The sequence below is a fragment of the Eschrichtius robustus genome, chromosome 5 (genome assembly GCF_028021215.1).
Source record: "Eschrichtius robustus isolate mEscRob2 chromosome 5, mEscRob2.pri, whole genome shotgun sequence".
Lineage (NCBI taxonomy): Eukaryota > Metazoa > Chordata > Mammalia > Artiodactyla > Eschrichtiidae > Eschrichtius > Eschrichtius robustus.
The window spans coordinates 37,016,321-37,030,467 of NC_090828.1; positions in this window are offsets into that span (position 1 = coordinate 37,016,321).

Here is a 14,147-nt window from a genome sequence, read left to right on the forward strand (position 1 = left end):
TCAATTTGTCCTATAAAAATCTACTAGCAAATCTACCATCAAGAAATTTCACTTTCCTTCTTTATTCACTATCAACAATGTTTACTTCCTTTTTGAAATTGAAAATGAACTCTCAGAGTTATCCTGCATAAAGTTGAAGGTTCTGTTGTGAGTATGTTACATTTTTGTTAACTGGACAACTAGGACAAAAAAAAAAAAAAGCAATTGTGTAGACTGAAGCTTTGCTACAATAATCGCCCTCTGGTGGCAACTGCCTTAGACACCCAAGGCCAGATTTTTTTCTATGGCTGCTTTCCAAATTGCCCAAGCCTCCTCTTTTTCCTGTGAAAATTCTACATCGTGTGATATATATGTTTAAATACCCTTGTATGTGTGCATATGAATGATTAACTAAGGTTGATGCCCCCTCAGAGTCTGACTTCATGCTTTTGTCATCCTTGCTTCCTGATTAGAAAAAGAATGACCAAAATAAAAAAATAGGAGCAAATTTTCTGATTTCTGACTAATTTTGGACACTAAAATCAACAGCCTCAAAGAATTTTGCAACAGGTACTTTCCCCGTGTGTTCCAAAGGATACCCGACTTCCTAATCCCACCCACAAGGAGGTTGCTGTATTGGGAAAAGATTCATTCTTTTCTCATTGAACCAGTGAAGGATCCGCACTGTAATGACTTACCACACCATCAATAAAAAGCTCCTCTTATGAAATTTAATTTTTAGCATGTGTAAATTTATTATTCTTTTCAAAAAGAAATCCCTATTTATTTTGATTTTTTTTTTTGCAAGTGATACAATGAAGTATGTGAAAAAACAGAGTATTATCTGCTAAGAAATGCAGCCATATCACTTAGCATGTCTGGTCTTGAATGGACCATGCATCCATGGAGATCCTCTTTGATTCATCTAGAGTCTGAAGTATCAAAGAAAGCTTCTAAATGAGGGAAGAGGGATCAAAAACAGCAACTAGAAAGAATGAAGAAAATACACTGAATGGAAAGAAAAAGTGATGGTTAGGGATTTAGTAGAAGCAAGGAAAAGAGTGTGAACCTAGAAAAAGGCACTACAGAATATTTTAGAATACCCAAAATAGCAAAGGCATAAGCTTTTTTGATAATCAAATTGGAAAACAATTATGAAAAGTTCACATAGTCAAATATACATTAAAGAAAGGGAAAGAAAACCAAATACCTGATTTTTTTAATGTTAAAATTATATTGTTCTTTTAATCCTCGTTTTCCTCAGCTGCAGCTTTTTCTTAGAATTGTTTTCATTTACCCCTAGACAATAAATTGGTCCACCCAACGACTTCCAGACCACAAGGATAAAGCTGGAGATCAGTTTGGAAATGTGATATGGAAAACATTAGTAAAATAGAGCCCTCACTCATTATACAACATAAGTGACCTTCATATTGTATATAGAAGAATAAAACACTGTAATATAATCTGCTATAACATTTTATAAAGGTCAGAGAAAATTCCTGTAAATCCATATTTACTCATGAAAGGAGTAGAATCCATTCCTAGAAGAAGCAGTGTTTCAAACAATTTTGTAATATCTAATATTGGAAACAGGCAGAAAAGAAATATATATATATATATACTCTTATATACATATTTTTCTCATTTTAAAACTCTAAAGGAGTATTTTTATTTGAAACCATAAATTGATCAATGAAAAAGGCTGGAAGTGACTATTTTGGCTCATTCTTCCTTATCTACTTGCAAAATTTCAAAACAAAAATTCACATTGCTTCTTTTTCTTACTGAAATTTTGTTTATAAAAGAATTCCAAATGCATTCTCTCTTGGTGCATCCACAGTGTCTAGTTCAGAATTCTTCATGTTCACGTAAGAAGGCACACACAGGACTTCGGGGAACTATAACATAAAATGGATATGGACACAGTTTCCTGAATATCCAGGAGCACATAATAATCTTGCCTAACTGTTCTCCAAATCACAGTTGCGCATTTTTATTTTATGTCAAACACACTAAAATCTCAGCTTATTGAACTTGCATTCTGTTCTCTCTTTATTTCTTTCAGAAAGTTGTATTTGGCTCTTTTCCCTCATATTTTATTTAAAAATAATACTATACAGCTGCAAAATATAGCTGGTATCCAGTACACAATTGAATGTTATATCTTCTTTAATTCACTGCTCTGTTCTTGATGTTTAGTCTCTTAAATCATGTACATTTCTTAAAAAGCAAGGTTAAACGTCTATCTGTTTTAAAAGACTTAGAAGAGGGTCCCATTGGTTATTGTATTTTCTTAATAGTACATTTAACTGCATATTATGTTTTCCTCACTATTTTCAAAGATTGATTTACTGAGAATTTTTAGGAATTATTTTACCTGATTGGAAGGAACTAATCAAGAGTGTAGTCAGAGTTTGCATTGTGAGTTCTAAGGATGCTTTGATCCACATAACGATTCAAAGCTGAAATAAAATACAGTTAAGCTATGGTAGAACTGTTGTCTTGAATCCCTTCTTAATGTAAGAGAGAATGGCCTTGAGTTGATTAGAAAATGGTTCCTTTAAGACACTGTTGTACATCTCCTCTTTCAGGCAACTGTCCAGTAATGTAACTGGATTTTATCAGCATAAAAGTTCCTAAGGGGATGCTACAGTGTGTCTTCAGAAAAAAGAATCAACAACTCTTCCTGTTTTCTGTATTTTTTCCTGGATGTTAGCTTAAGCTCTGCTGAGATAATGCCAGAATCTGGTTTTCCTTTTTTAAAAAATTCTCTTAAGAGAAACTATGCATTTTAACCAAGATCTAGATCATGATACCTACTTTAAATATTAAAATCAGAAAAAATTTCAGTTTTTTAAGAGTGGAAATCTTAGATGTTAAAATTATTCCTAAGCTGCTGCTTTGTTATTTATGCCATGAACAGTGTCTATATATTTGATTTTTCAAAAGAAGGAAGTGGGGGGGAAGCAAATGAATTGATATAACTGTAAGAAAGCACTAAAAATACGTAATAACAAGCTTGGTAAATCTGTTTAAATCGATGCATCAGACTGTGAGAAGTTTGTCATGTTTCTTACCAGAAACTTTTAATATATGTGAGCTACAGTCAGTAAGGTAAGGGACAAGACTGTAATCTGTGTCTAGCCACATTCCGTCTTGGAGTTACTCTGCATCTAAGACAGATCATTCTGATGTGAAATGCCTTAAAAAAGATGTACCTATGAACTCTCAAGACAGAACAGGGTACTATGGTTTGGGGAAAGAATGGTATCATACCACTTACCGCTAAGCAATTGGCTTCTCAGTAACAGCAGAAAACCCTCCCACAGCAAGGATCTGGGTACCAAGCCCTCTTCATACTGGTCAAATAACCTTCTCCAACAACTAAGGGACATAATTCATTTTAATTGAAAACTGAAACAGAGACTTTAGAAATTCACACAGTGGCTACAAAATTAAGTGTGTGTGGAGATGGCAGGGTAAAAGCCAACTGCCTGTTTCAGTTAAAAGGCCATAAGTAATTCCTTTGGGTAAACATATTTTAGCCAAATTGACTGATTTAGCATCATGTACTATAGAAGAAGTAACAACAGGGCCAAAGCGTATTTTTTCCTTTCTTAGGCAATAAGCCATGATGCAAGAATATTTTAAAATACTATTTAAAATATTATCTTTTTTCATGATTTTTAACTACACTGGACAAATTTACACAAAATTAAGCAAAATTAAAGCCTTAAGACATGTGTGTTTTTCCATACATGCATGGTAGAGGAAAGAAAATAGATAGGTGAAGAGAAAAACATGAATAGTAAAATAGAAATTTTTCAATTATACGTACATATCACATTTACATAAATAAATAGGCATAATTTGTTTCTTTTCCACTCATATTATGAGGCCATATTATTTTAAATACTAGAAATATAAAAGCCAATACTTTACAATATCTATGATTAATAGTATTTACAGAATTCATGAAGTAAAATAAATTTTTTGAAAGAACAAGACAAATTCTTTGGGGGAAAATAATGTTCAAGCAGGCATGAAATTGTTTCCTAAATGCATTACAATGAAAGCTAGTTAAAAATTGTTTTCAATTTATTACTGAACTTTTGTACTCTTTTAGAATTAGAACTTGCAAGAACTTTTTTTGAGTTTGGGAAAAAATAGAAATTTTGTCTTTTAATGATTGAAAAAACTTCAGACTACAATTTTCTCATGTTGTACATAAAATATAGTTCTCTTATTTTGCATTTGGCTTTGCTCTTATTTTGCACCATTCTTCCACACTGCTACTGCGTACAGAACCCCAGGTTATGTCCCCATATCCTTTTCATGCATTTCTCCTTTTGTAAGCACAGGGGGGTACCTCCTCCTCTTACTGATTAAGCACCAAAGTTATGCTCAGAATTATATAGAATATAAAATTAGGTATTGTCCCTTCCCAGTGGGCTCACAGTATCTCCAAATTTGCTGTAAAATATGTCTACATATTGTATAACAGATGCACTTCAAGTGCTAAATGTCTGGAGATAAATCTATTATTGACTTCATCCTCTCAACCTTTCCAATTTCCTTTATCATTTGTCAGCTCTCTTTATGTACATGCCCAGGCAGACTGGTAATTACAGAGCATGGCCTTATTATTTAAGGAGTGCCACAGTTCAAATGGGCCATGACAGATATGGGTCCTATGCACTGGGGCACTAAGAACATTCTTGACCTCAACCCATGGGCATGTGTCTCCCTACACTTACAGCAATAATAAATATTCAAGTACATTCTAAAATACCCTTTACATACTATCAACATTTCTTCTACCTTGTTGGAAAACTCAGGATTTCATCCATTTTCAAATATTTTCTAGTTTGTCTTGAAAAAATTTCTTTTTCTTCTGGGCTGGAGGGACAGTTATTGAATGGACAGTAAAAATACTGGAAAAGACACATGTGACTTTTAAACTATGTGTTTCCACACACATCTATAACATATATGTTATGTGTCTTATATATATATACATGTAAACGCAACTTTACACTGGCATGTTTATATTCTGCATTTCAAATCAGACATATTTGATGCATGTAATTTATACATTTAAGCATATAAAGGTATTGTTTTCTTGATACTTCAGTGTTATCATACTTTATTTGCATACTTTAATTACAGGGCTATTGCTTTTGCAGACATCTAAGTAGAAATCTGTAAGAAAGTAATTTTATAATATTAAAATGTTAAAATCACATCACTGACTCTCCTGCTAACTTCATATCTGTAGGTCAATAGTGACAGCTAAAAATTTCTTCAGATTTTAGAATTAAAATGTAAGTGTTCGGCTTATCTCAATACAATTTTGCCATTTTTTAATAAAAGAACAGTTTCACTTCTCCTCTTAAAATAAAGCAAGAAAAAAATGTAAAATTAAAATGTCCCCTTCCTCCCTCCCCTTTTTGTTTATTTCTGAGTCTTTTCTTCATTTCAAATGAGTTTTTAAACACATTTGGCAGTCAGTACCCCTAATCATTCAAAGAGTTGTGTGACAAGGAGGGAGCTGGCTAGATCCCATCAGTTCTTTTAAAATGCATTAGTCTTTAACCACCTGTCTTCTCCTTCAAAATTTAAAAAGAAAAAAATATATATTTTGATGAAGAAATCAGCCTAATGATTCTATAATGGAGCTTTGGGATGCGTATTTCAGCATATCTCATGACTTAAGACTTGTCAACATGATGGAAATGAGCTCATTTGTTCAAAGTTTGTCTTTTGGTAAAAATCATTCCTTTTCCCACAATGGACCCACATTGGGTAAATGAAATCGATCATCAAGAATGAATCTTTTCTATTGCTGTCTTTGTCTTTATGACCCAAGGTAAAGAAAACTATATTTTGGTTTCCACCTTAGTGTTCTGTTTCTGTCCCAGGGGAAAAGAGCAGACTCTAACTGTTGTTACACTGTTGCCAATAATCTCTTCTATGTTTATTGACTTTCCACGTCATCAAATGTGCTTTGACCATCAAAATACTAGTACCTGATGATCTATTTTATACATCCGCAGTCTGGTTACGCCCTGTTGTGTAAATACACACTGCATCTTCTGACTTAATGGTTTTAACTGAAAGGATGTCAGTAGAATTCTGGGACCAATTCATTAAAGCCCGGAGATCATCTATATTCTGAAAGTCATTTGCAGCTTGCATAGACCTTAGTAAATCTTGATCAGGGTGATCTGAAGCTACTTCATTTAGTAAGTACAGAGTTTCTCGAAACACAAAAACATTTTATATAATGCTCTCCTGCCATGTCGTTAGAATTCCAAAATCTCAAAATTGTTTTGGGGAGGAAGAGCTGTATTTTCTCTTCTAGAAATTTTGGCACCTTCGCTAGAGGTAGGAGAGAGGATTCTGATAGTGGAGTCCAGGTGGAAATAACGCCGTGCACTGTAATAGGGGCAGAAGGGCTAATACCTCAGCGCTTCCTTGTCCACGGTCACATTCACAGGCTGGGGAAAGAGCGTGGAAAGCAGAGAAGGGAGAAACAAAACCAGTAGCCTGAGGCACAAGGTGCAATTTGCTGGTTTGGGACATTTAAGGCAGATAACACTTGGGAAATACAGAAGAGAAAACCTAATGTTGATAGAGTCATTAATAAATCAATGGTCATATTTTGAAAAAAAAGTCATAGAAATCACTCTGTGGCAATCAGATTTAATTCATTGAATAAATGTTTGTTAAATGTCCACTAGGCACTGGGCGTTGTATTAGGGGCTAGGGATGAAATGATGAGTAAAAACCACACGTGATCTCTTGTGTAGCTTACAGGCTTGTTCATCAAATGGTAACACAAGGGCAGGTAAAAATTCAAGACCTGCAAAGGGAAGACACATGGTGCTATGAAGAGCAGACAACCAGCACCTGGCCTTGTTTTGGGAGTCCGGAAAAAGTTTTGAGTTGAAACTTGAAGAATAAGTGGAAGTTACACTATCATTCCATCAAGATTAAAGGGCATAAATAATATAATAAACACATTAATAACAAATCTAGGCTTTACTTTTGTGTTTATAAGTTTAGCATAAAGAAATTAATGTATCTGAAATTATTGTTAATTCATAACCTCATACGCTACTCAGATCTCACAATGTAACACTCACAGGCAGTAGTTTTACCATATATCTATAAACTTCAGTTTTCAGTTTAAAATCTCAGATGTTTCCATTTGCATTTAGCTAAAAATTGGCAAGAAGATCATCATCTCTGATCCAATTTTTTTAATGGAAAACTAATTTTGATTTATGGAGTGGCAAAAATATAAACATTTTAGATAAACCTTTTGCCAATTTCTAGATTAAAAAAATGGTTTTAACTGTTAACTTTGGCCTTTTGAAGGATTATTTTTAACTGAACATGTCAATGTTTTTACCCTATAATGTTTTTCTATATAAAAATCACACAGTATTACCTTGTTCTGTTTCACAGTATGTAACCCTTTAATGAGACATTGGCGCTTGTCTCCTCCTCAGTAATAGTCTCTGTCTAATGAGGCCAGAGTCTTCATATCCTTACCATCTTTTCAGGCAAGTGTGTGATAGTTATTAGCACATTATGTTAAATGTGGAAACTCTTTTAACATAATTTAATACCTGACATGATTGCTTTTATAAGAAGAAACAAAGATACTAGCAAAAAATATGCGCAATTATGAGTATTAGCCTTAGTGGTCCGTTTGTTCCTGGTCTGGAGATAACCAGTTAAAGAGATGTAGTAAAAAGGAAACTTACCAAGAAAAAAAAAAAAAAAAAACATTCTGAGCAGCATCTTTAAGGGAAGTCAACTATAAGCAAGTTAAGAACATCCAAGCCTTCTGAAGTTTCCATGGGAAAACTAGTTTACTTCTAAACCCTTGCTTTATAACTTTATTTTTTTTTTCCATTTTAGAACTTATTTTTACTAAGTCAGTAGGCATTAGTACTGAAAATAATTCGCTATTTTAAAAAAATAAATCATCAGTTCCTTTTGCCTGACTTTTCCTAGCACTCTGATATTTCTGTTTCAAAGCATTTACCAAAATTTGTCATTATGGTCTGATTTGTTTATTTGCTTTTTCCTTAACTATATGTAAATAATTTAATAAGTAATATACTATGACAGCTGGACCCTCATCAGTTTTCGATGTCAGTCTAGTAAACTTGCTCTAAATGATTTTAGTACTCAGTGAAGAAAAGTGTAAGGAATTTTTGACCATTCTCAAGAATAATACACTTTGGATTTATTTCTCACATTAAATCTGAGGGAGGACTTTCTTCAAGACCTCCTAAATTCTAGTTTTACATTTCACTTCAAAAAAATATGATATACATATGTACATATACATACATATGTATGTACATATGTACATACAATTATATATAATTTAAAACAAATTAGAAATGTCTTAAAATATGTACATATATGTACATACTCATATTTTTATTTGTCATATATATTTGTTTAACACTGTATACATGTATATTTGTATGTATATAGATAGACATACAGGTATATATAAATTGTAACAAATTATGAGTCTGAAATATTTTTTATTTAAAATAATATTAAAATTACAAAGTTTGTGGCAATGTTTTACCAGCTTTACTGGACTATAACTTCTTTACAATAAAATTCAACAATTTTAAGTGTACATCCTCGTACATTTTGACAAATGTATTGAGTCTCACGGCCACCAGGACCATCAGGATATAGAACATTTCCATCACTCCAGATGATGTCTTTGTGCCCATTTACAGTCATTTCCTATCCTCTGCTTTCTATCACTGTAGTTTTGCCTTTTGTAGGGTTTTGATTTTGTTGACTGTTTTTAACCATCTATCTTCCCTAAAAGACTGTAAGCTCTCTGAGATCAGGGAATGGGTTGGCTCAACAGGAACTTGGATTTGAGAATTGAGAAGAACACTCAGACACATAGATTTGGTGCAAATTACACTTCACTGCATCAGGCTTGGGAAAAAAACAAGGACAGGAGGTAACATCAAGTTGGATGAGTGTGATTCTCGGATCTCTCCAAGTTTCTTCATGAGACAATCTAGGGGTTGTGGTGGTTAAGCTAAATGAGGTGACACCACCATCACATTGTGCAAAGACACTAGTCAACGCTCCTGTATTCCTTGCCACGTCATCCTGGAACACTGTCAAAATCACCCCTTGTATTTGCATCTAACTTCATATGTTTGAATCTAACCGTCATATTTCAGGTATAACTTTATTCTGCATTACATTATTCACAAGTAAACTAATAGCCACTATCCTTCATGCATGCACAGGTGCACTGCAATGACCCAGGACTGACCAGTTCAGGTTCCTGCGCACTGATTTATCTTCTTCATGACCTGGCCCAGGAGGGACTGAACAGGGCAGGCCTGACCAAGATCTCTCTCAGACTGATTCATCACCATGAATTCAGCACCCAGCACAGATCCTGTAGCATAGCAGTCATTCAATAAAGATCTGTTGAATGAGTAAGTGTGAAGCCTCTGTTCACTCATCTGTAAGTGGACCTAAATCACCGTGTCTACCTCTTAAGTGCAAATGTATGTAGAACACTTACTATCATGCCTGGCACATATTTGGTAAATGCAAATAAAATGCTTATTGCTGTGATTACTAGCATAGTTCTGCAATTTAAAAGTCTAGATTAACTATTCAGATGATCCGAGAAGGATCTGTGAAACTTGTCTGGATCTCAGTTTTTCTCAGACGCAGGGAACTCGGTTAATTGAATGGCTGCATATATAACTCTTCACAACCGCAGTTCCTACTTTTCAGTTACTGAGTGATTGACAAATATATTGGTCTAAACAATTTTGTGAGTTTAACCGGTTTTAAAGAAATCTCCAAGTCAGTTTGTACTTCTGTCTGTAGCACACATCCTATAGATTTTCAATGAGGGTAAAGGCCTTGATGAATCCTCACAAAGGGTGTGTGTGTGTGTGTGTGTGTGTGTGTGTGTGTGTGTGTGTGTGTGTGTTTGCACATGCTGACAATGCAACTGTGCCTAAGAGTTTGTCATGGTGGGATTTTTGTCTAATCTTCTTAGTGGGGCATTCATAACCTTGTGGATCTGTTATTTACAGTGTAGTTGAGGTTCATTCTCTCTTGTTACCTTGCCCTTTGTTTACTCTTCTGATGCACATTTATTAAGTGCCACTGTGTTAGGCACTGTGTAGTGAGAGGCAGAGAGCCTCCAGCTGTGGAAGGCTGATTTTCTTGTAGAATTTAGAATTAGAAAGAACATGAAATATCACCCAGTCCAACCCCTTAATCACTCAGGTGAAGAGATTAGCAGATTCCCCAAGGCAGTTAAGGCTGGAACCCAGAGTCCCTTCGCTTTCTCTGCCCACTCCATTTCACGTTCTCTGGTAAACTGGTTAGGCATAGAACTCCCCCCAAATAGAAATATGATTAGCCATCTATTTTTTTAATTAGAGGATTTATTTTATTTAGATCCATTAAAAATAGTCAACTTAAGGTTCATAATTTATATAACTTTTGCCACATGTATCAGCAGCCTCTTCTTATTACTTGGATCTATATCTTTATCTGTTAACATCATATGACTCAGGAAAAGGAAAAGAGGAACTGCATTTGTATGCACACTTTCCTCACAAATATTCAAATACAAATCAAATAAAAATGGAAACATGGTGGAGAAAAGAGATCCAGTATTAAATACTGAATTTCATGCTTATTCTCTGGTTTCTTGCAGACAGTTTTTATATGTGATAGTTTTAAATATTAAAAAAAATTAAAACATAAAATTTTCTATAAATCAGTTGGGATTCCCACTCATATTTCATCTTTGACTAAGCTACTGGTTACTTTATTTAGCGACATGGTAGCCTCGATAATGCAGATTCAGGTAAGTTCTAGAAGGCATTTGGTCAGGAGTGCTTCCTGCAACATTATCCTGGGCAATTCAGATAACCCCAAACTGCATCAATAATGCAAAGATAACACATTTTACATATCACAAAGAAGTAGTCCTGCAGTTGAAGGAAACAGTGGGGATGGGAGGTGGGAACTAAAAACACAATGTCCATGTGGAAATAGCAAAACTGTTGAGAAATGAGATTGGCCAGTTAAAGCTCAGGAAGAGACACAGTATAATTCACTGGGATTTGTGTTTATAGAACTTAGTGCCATAAAAACATGAGTGACAGGCAGAAGGTGATTTTAACAATGACAATAGCATTGGAAATATTTATTCCTTTCTCTTAATTAAACTTTTTAATTGTCAAAATGAGACACTTACTAGGTTAAAAGAAAAATGGTGCAAACAGATAAACTGCAGAATGAAAAGTGAACGTCTATCCACCTCAACTCCTAATTCCACTCCCCAGAGACAGTCGCTCATGTTTCCTCAGCTTCCTTTTATCTGCCTCCTGAATGTTCTCCAATGCCCACTGAGGGCACGTCACAAATGCTTGAGAAAATATTACAGTTCCAAAATGATGCCCAGAGAAGCAGACTGATGCCTGCAAGCCCTTTAAGGAAACCTATACATTTTTCACATTTCTAGGGCATCATTTCACAAACCTAACTAAAAATCATCCAAAATTGAACATATTGGAGGCAATCAGCCAAAAATCAAGACTACACCATGTTAAGCATTAAGAGCCAAGAAGAGTGACTGGATGTCATGTGCAGAGCTGTGAAAACCCAGCCCATCTTGACAAAAAATAGATTTACTGTATACCGTGTACTGTAAATGGCAGCATGTGGAGCGAGCAATCACAGAAGCTAAAAGAAACTCTGTGACAAGCCACATCGCAAGCTCAGCAGGGCTGAGATGCAGACGAACTTTCTGGTACCGCATCTCACACACAGCCTTTTGGATACACTGAACTCGATCAACTCATTAAGGTGTTCATTTTTCAACTCATGTCAGCTGTTCTATGACTCGGAGCAAACAGGTTTGGGGGAAGTGAAATTGTTTAGCTCATTCGCATCAGGACTTTCCTCGAGCGCGTGGTGTGGTGCATCTTGGTACGGGTCACACGCAAAAGCACTTTGCTTTCCCAGGAAACAGCAACGTGAAAATGGAGTATTGTTTTAGTGTTAGGTGGTAGCTACTTTGAATACCAGTGCTCTGGCACGTTTACTCTCTATTATTTCTGAAAGGGAAGAGAATTATTTATAAGGAGAGCACCTGGCTTTGGAGCTCATGTATTTCTAACCCATAGAAAAAGTTGGTAAGGAAATGACTTGGGGAAGTTCAATACTTTTAGGCCATTTATTCCTTTTATAAAACACAAAAGGGTAAATATTCAAAGCTATTTACCTTTCAGCCAGCATAGATGTTTAGTATGAAGTCAAGAGCTCCTGGCACTCTGAAATGCTAAGGACGCCTAAAATCAGTCAGTGTACATTTCTTTCTCTTTTGATGAATGATACCATTTAATTAGCATTTTCTACTTGATAATTAAGCAACACAGATGACTCTACGTATAATTATTACTATGGTAGGCTCTTGTCATGGCTTAGTGTTACTAACACACTCTCAAAATATTCCAAGACTGTTATTATATAATATTAACTAGATGGTAATTTATAGTTAATTATATGATCTACCAAACATTTAACATTATATTGTGTTATATATTTTGTTACACATTCTATATTATATAGGATAGCATATGCATTATACAAATATTTTTTTATATTATGCCATATATACATATATTTGTATATCTATATAATTATGAAATAATAGCAGTATATCTGCCTCTTAAATCTATTCATTTCATGCTCACAGATTCTTCCTTAAAATCAAAACTCTTAAGCAGTATCAGAGGACTCCATCAATTAACAGTGACATTTCAATTTAAATACTTAACTTTATTGTATGACAGCCTTCAAGAAAAACTGTATTTATTGTAAAAGATGATGGCAGTTTCAATAGTCATTTCCTCTTATTACTTAAAAATATATATATTTTGCTAGATACCATACACACTAAATTTTGTTCACTTGGAAATGATTTAACTAGCTTTTTATTCATGATCTTTATATTTAAAATAGATCCCAAATAAGCTATAATTCACTGGACATGCTAAGCAGTGACTATACGTATCCTGTTTTCACAGAAAAGTATACAATTACAAAGATATGATTAATTATTTTTTAAAATGTAACATACTGAAATGGATGTAGGAAAAAAACATATTGGTCTTCATTTTATCTGAAAAAAAAAAAAAAAATTGCTGGGATCCAGAGTAGTTGGGGAGAGGAAACCTAGCAGGAATTGTTTTCCTGGTAGCTGTATTATAATGAAATCAAAGTAAGTGTCCAGCACAGCATTTCTGAATAACAAGGCAATGCCACTTCAGATCATTCCATATTTAAAACCACAGATGTAAAATGGATGGACTTCATTTCATCAAGAGATTAAAATTCAAGCGTTCTTGTTCCTAGCCCGTGCAACAAAAGGCACTTGGAGGTAAGAAGCCAAGGGCTACTACTTCTCCATCTCCCACTGAACAAGGGCATTTTCAAGGTTCATCAAAACTGTATCTTGAAGGACCATGGGTATGGCATGCGCTTCCCAGAACACAGACAAGTTATCACCATCTCTTTCCTATCTTAATCCATTTGGATGGGAACAAGAAATCTTTCTGCCCCACTGCCTCAAATGCCTTTGAAATACTTTGATTGTTTTGCTATCACTTTCTTTATCATTTTGCTAGATAATGTGTATGGGCCCAAATTAGCTATTTAGAGTTCAAATCTGTTATGATGCTAACACATTCTTTCATCCATTTACTCCTTTCCCAACTTAGGACTCAGAGCATTTTTTTGGGCAGAAGAATGTATCCTTCTATTTTTGTTTTTGTTTATAAAGACAGCCCTCTTTGTAAGAACTGCATCTGTCTCCCAACTGTCACTCAGAAAACAAAGAAGCAAGAGTCTAAACTGAGCGCAAAGCAGTTCATGGTTTCAGCACCTTCTGTGTAAGAAGTCGAATAGTAAATAAGCTGCTATTTCATGGTTGTTCATGGTGTGGACTAAAGGCACAGGTGGGTGGGTGGCTTTGAGATGCCAAATATTTCCAGTTTCCTCAGGCAAAACGCAGATCAGGCAGAGGACCTTTTCTGCCTTTGATTTCTTTCCTCCTT